The sequence below is a fragment of the Mauremys mutica genome, unplaced genomic scaffold, assembly GCF_020497125.1.
Source record: "Mauremys mutica isolate MM-2020 ecotype Southern unplaced genomic scaffold, ASM2049712v1 Super-Scaffold_100054, whole genome shotgun sequence".
Taxonomy (NCBI): Eukaryota; Metazoa; Chordata; order Testudines; family Geoemydidae; genus Mauremys; species Mauremys mutica.
Window position 1 is genome coordinate 3,806,674 of NW_025423258.1, and position 6,000 is coordinate 3,812,673.

The 6,000-nt window shown below is 51.0% G+C and overlaps 1 pseudogene; it reads left to right on the top strand.

Annotated features, from left to right (window-relative positions):
• The window catches only part of LOC123358427, a 168,774-nt pseudogene extending 163,769 nt beyond the window's left edge, over positions 1 to 5,005 (top strand).
• The last annotated feature ends 995 nt before the right edge of the window (positions 5,006 to 6,000 follow it).

Genomic DNA, 6,000 nt, shown 5'->3' on the forward strand with positions numbered 1-6,000 from the left:
CGGTGGCTATATGGTGAAGAAATCTTTCAACCTTCTCTGCAACCTCTGCCTTGGTTATACTGCAGGGTGGCCTGAGCATACCCCCAGTCGAAGATCTCCTCCCAGAAATGTGTGTCCTGCACTGCCCAGCCCTCTCCTGGACAGTACAAAATATTTTAAGATGTTATTCTTTTAAGGGAATAATATGCCATGTTATTATCTCACATAATTATTCATATATTTCTATTTCAACACACTGGTTTAGATAAAACAGTAAAACAAATGTATTAACTGCAAAGAGAAAGATTTTAAGTGAGTACAGGTGATGAGGCATAACAGTCAGAAATGGTTACAAGAAAAATAAAGTTAAGATGTTTACTGAAGTTTAACTTAACAAACTATATTAAATTCAAGCAGATTCTTATCACATGCTCCAGCAGGTTACTGACCAAACTTTCAGGTCAGGTCCCCTTCCCCAGAGTCCAATGAGGGCTTCCTTTTTCTCTTCAGGTGCAGTGAATCTGATGTGCAGGGACAGAGAAAACAGGGGGCCTTGGGGTGGTTTCCCTCCTTTTTATAGTTTCAGTTCTTCCCCCCTAACACACACACCTTGAAAAAACATTTCCAGCTGAGACACGGAATCTATGTAGGAGGATATTTCCTGCTAGTATTTTTGTTCATTTGTTTTCCCTTTCTGCTTGATTAATGCAAATTAAGCAGAGCACACACTCCTTTGTTTAGGCCAGACCTGTTTGCCAATTTCTGTTTGGCCTCAGCTGTGGGGCTTGGAACTTGGGTTAATAACACTGTACAGGGGAATCTTCAAACATCACATACAAATGTGTCACACATATTTTCCCAGGGAAGTACTGATCAGCAAATGATGAGTTTTCAAACGATACCTTTCAAGGCATACTTTGTACAAAGATTATTACAATAGTGCATAGAGTGTGAGTACAGGGGTGTGTTCTACCACAGTAGGTCTCTCCCGAACACCCTCTATGGTGATAATCAATATAAAGAAATCGGTTATTCTCTCACCATTGTCCTCACCCTCCTGAATTGCTCCCTTTATCCCTGCTGATCCAGGGCACCCACTGATTCTCTCACAGGCTTCCTGATTCTGATAGCCTGAAATAAATCCCTGGTATTTGTTTTATATCTCTGGCCATTTACTCTTCTAGTTAAACTTTGGCCTATTCAGTCCCCTCATACTCTTCACCCGATGCACTTTTCTCCTTTTACTGACTTCACAGGGTTAAAATTTTAATATTTTCCATTTGCTGAAGGATCCCTCTTTGGCTCTCACAACCTCTTGCACCTGGCCAGGTGGCAGGATGGGGTTACTGTGTTTCTCCCCTTGCTGATTCCTTTGTTGCCCAGGAGCTGCCAGGCTCTGGTTGCTGATGTAGCCTCCTGGCTGAGTCTAAGGATTTTAACTTCTCTGCTTTAAAGTCTTTTTGACTCGCTTTCCTTCTGCAACATGATGTGATCCTGACTCGTTTCTCTGTGTTTTGTTTTTAGCCAAACTCCAGGCTGAGATCGGTAAGTTCCATTCCCCCCATTATCACCCTTGTGTGACATTGTTTCCTGTTCAGAGTGTTGGTGTTCACGGGCGTTCTCACCCCTCTGTCTGTGTTTAGTTACAGGGTGGAGAAGCGCACAGCTCTACGCAGGTACTGTACAAGTCGCTGATATTTTATCCATGGGGAGATCCACCTCCCCGTGGGAGCTCCTGGCTCCTTTCCCTACACAGAGCATTTTCCTATGACATTCGATAGGCTACAAACAGCTGTCTGGGTGTATTTTCACCCAGCATGCTGCCTGACCATACGTATGTACTGGTGAAGGCTGGGAGAGTCTGGGCAGCTCCAGCAGGGATTAGAGACCCCAAGGGACATGCACACACATTGCAGCACCACTGGCCATGGCTCCATGTACTCTGGGGTATCCTACCGCACACAGCTGGGAGGGAGGGGGGCACTCAGATCAGTTACACAAACAATGTTGGGGTCCTGTTGTGGTTGCCCCCTCTGAGGTGTAAAAAATGGGACATCTGCCTGCTCCACCTACACCCCCTGTCTCCTCACCCCGGGCACTGTGTCCCATCCCACCCTGGGAGAGGAGACCAGCCCTCTCAGGCTTCTGTTCCTGTCACTGCCCTGGGCACCAGCCTCACAAAGCAGGGTCTGGCACCAGATCCACCCCGTTACCATCCGGCAGTTAAACGTCACGGTTGGTACTTCCACCGTGGTGACTGGGCCCTACCAGCTCCGAGCTCCTCATCTCCCGCTTGCTGGTCCCAAGACACTCTGAAGCTAGCGCTCCCTTTGAGCAGTCACTGCCACCCCACAGCTTCCCCCACTACAGCCACTGACAAACCCAGGACTTTTAACATCCAGCACAGACTCAGATTTCGCAGGACAGCGACCTGAACAATGGGCTGATCCTGTGAAAACCTGGACAGGTGGCAACCCTAGCTCCTGTCCACACAAGCCAGTAACACCCAGCTGAGCTGGTTACAGGCCCTGGCAGGGACTCTGAGCTGCCAGCTGCTGTGATCACTAAGATTGTTAACTCCACCGTGTGCCACACACCGTGCTTAGAACCGCCAGGGCCCTGGACCCAGCGCCAGAACAGCTGTAACCTAGACTCATAGCAATGCAGGGTTGGAAGGGACTTTGTGAGGTCGCCTAATCCAGCTCCCTGCACTGGGGCAGGGCCTAGACCATCCCTGACAGGGGTTTGTCCAACCTGTTCTTACAAACCGCCAGTGCCAGGGATCCCACAGGCTCCCTTGGAGCCGGTCCAGAGCTTCACCGCCCTGAGAGTGAGAAAATGTTTCCTAATCTCCAGCCTCAGTCTCCCTTGTTGAAGATTCAGAGGGGCAGCCGTGTCAGTCTGTATCCACAAAAACAACGAGGAGTTCGATGGCACCTTAAAGACCAACCGATTTATTAGGGCATAAGCTTTTGTGGGGAAAAAATCCACTTCTTCGTACTCCGTGCAGCTGAAGAAATGGGATTTTTTACCCACGGAAGTTGATGCCATAATAAATCTGTTGGTCTTTAAGGTGCCACCGAACTCCTTGTTGTTTTTCCTGAAGATTGTGCCCCTTGGACAGGCCCTCGCCCTGCCCGCTGGGGGCGCTCAGGGTGTTGCCAAGTGTGAGTATTGCTGTTACCGCATTGCGGGGGGAAGCTGGATGGGCTGGTTTGGCAGGGGGCAGTGATGGGAGCTTTCACTTCCCTGTCACCGATCTCAGCCCAGCCCGAGGCCAGTTCTTAGTGGACAGGAGCTCACATCATAACTCACATTAATGGCAACCACAGGGAGACCAAGACCTGCATGGGCCGCAGGGAGAGAGGTTCCAGCAGGGGTCAGGGCTGAGCCATGTCAGCAGCACCGTGCGGGGCTCACACAGCCGCTGGGATGTCCTCGTACCCCACTCAGTGCATGGAGCTCCAGCTGCCAGGGTGTACATGCCACTTCTCGAGGCTACATGTGGGGGGGGGGCCTGCCCAGATTGGCCTGCTGCAGGGAGAAGGGGGAGTTCCCTTCTCCCGCTGTGCCTGGCCCCAGCCCTGGCAGTGGGGAGCAGGAGGATGGATGCGGGACCAGGTGCTGAGTGAGCCAGAGTCCCCTCAGCTCAGCCCCCATCCCCCGCAGGTGGGCCCAGGCAGGGAGCAGGAGCTGTCACCCCAGCCAGGCTGGCTCAGCTGCACAGAGGCAGCGACCAGGAGCAGCTGGCTTTGGCCACATCAGAAAGGCTCTGTCCCACTCCCCGCCCAGGCCCTGGGGCACAGGTGCAGTGGGAAAAGGACAGAGCTCTCCCCCCCGCTCCCACAGGTAACATGGGGCAGGAGGAGCGGGGCAGCCCTGGGCCGGGCACAGGGGAGAAGACACATGGGGTGGTCACATGTCCTCCCCTTTAGATTGTGCCCCCCTAGAATGGCCAGCCTCTGGCCCCGGCAGTGACTCTGTGACTCTCTCCCCAGTGGATGTGACTCTGGATCCCAGCACAGCAAATCCCTACCTCGTCCTGGCTGAGGATCGGAAACGTGTGACACACCGAGACGAGCGCCAGGATCTGCCTGACAATCCGGAGAGATTTGATACTATGGCGGTTGTCCTGGGCGCTGAGGGATTCACGGGCGGGAGACATTACTGGGAGGTGGAGGTTGGAGAAAAGAATCTCTGGACTCTGGGGGTCTGTAGGGAAGATGGGCGCAGGAAGGGGCATATTCTATTTCTACCGAAGAATGGAACCTGGATAATATGGCAGCATGCTGGGCAATGCGAGGCCAATGCCTCCCCCCCGACCTTGCTGTCCGTGAGCGTCAGGCCCAGACGGGTGGGGATTTTCCTGGACTATGAGGCGGGCGAGGTCTCCTTTTACAATGTGACTGACAAGTCCCATCTCTTCACTTTCACTGACACCTTCTCTGGGGTTCTCCGCCCTTATTTCAATCCTGAAAACAATAAAGGGGGCACAAATATGTGTCCCCTGATAATCTGCCCAGTCCCAGCTCAGGCTGGAGAGAGTCTCTGTCCCGGACAGTGACACCCGCAGCAGAGACTGTCCCCTCCCAGCACTGACCAGCCCCCAGGCCTGTTCCCCTGGGGGGGAAGGGCATTACCTGCCTTTCTCCTGCCATCCCCTCCCCTCTCAGTTCCCAGCATCAGGAATATTGGCAACCAAGCAGCCCTAGAGGGGGGAGCTGGCTGCAGGGGCAGAGGGGTGTGTGGGTGCTGTGCCCAAGAGTGGGGAGGAGGCTGCAGCAGCAGGGAGGGAAAAGCCCAGTTCACAAGATATGCAGGGTGGGGGAGATGAGAGGTCTATAAAATCATGACTGGTGTAGAGAAAGTAGATACAGAAGTGGTGTTTACTACTTCTTCTAACACAAGAAGTAGGGGTCACCAAATCAAATGAAGAGGCAGCAGGTTTAAAACAAACCAAAGGCAGTATTTCTTCATACAACGCACAGTCAACCTGTGGAACTCCTCGCCAGAGGATGTTGTGAAGGCCAAGATTATAAAAGGGTTAAAAAAGAACTAGATAAATTCATGGAGGAGAGGTCCCTGGGACTATTAGCCAGGATGGGCAGGGATGGTGTCTCTAGCCTCTGTTTGCCAGAAGCTGGGAATAGGTGACAGGGGATGGCTCACTGGATCATTACCTGTTCTGTTCATTCCCTCTGGGGCACCGGGCATTGGCCACTGTTGGAAGACAGGTTTCAGAGTAGCAGCCGTGTTAGTCTGTATCCACAAAAAGAACAGGAGGACTTGTGGCACCTTGGAGACTAACAAATTTATTGTAGCATAAGCTTTCGTGGGCTCCAGCCCACTTCTTCGGCAGACAGGATACTGGGCTAGATGGACCTTTGGTTTGACCTAGCCTGGCCACTCTTACGTTTACTTTTCAAAAAACAAAGAAAAAAGAATGAGAAATGGTATTTTTGTCTTAGGTAGTCCGTACAGTTTATGGTGTCTTAGAGCCTGATTCAAAGTGGTCCAGTTCCAGGGGGTTGTTCTGGGGGAGGGATGTGGCTCTGGTCTGATTTGGAGGGTTGGCCTGGTCTTTTGGGGGCACAGCTGGTCCTGATCCCAGTCTGTGTGCCTCTCGGCCTTGGGGGGAGGACAAGCAAGTCTAGTATGACTAATTATACTGTCAGTAAAATGTATTAAAATTTTGATGTTTTTTTATTTTTAAAATATTTTAAATAGTTTTAAATTCACCCCCAATTTCATATCAAAATGTAATACAAGCCCTGGTGGTTCCTATGAGAAATGTGAATGGTGAGCTAGTGGGAATGGGCCTTTTTAGTGGGAGCAGCACATGGCTAGTATTTTGGGTGCTCTGGCTTTTGTTAGCTGTGTTTCATTTTCTCTGTTTTCTTTTATAATTTAGTTTATATCCACTTGTGTGTGTATCTTTTTTTCCCCTCGGGCTACCACTGCTGGTACCCTAGTGGCAGCCACCTCCATCTGCAACTTAAACTTCAAATATTGTTAATAAAA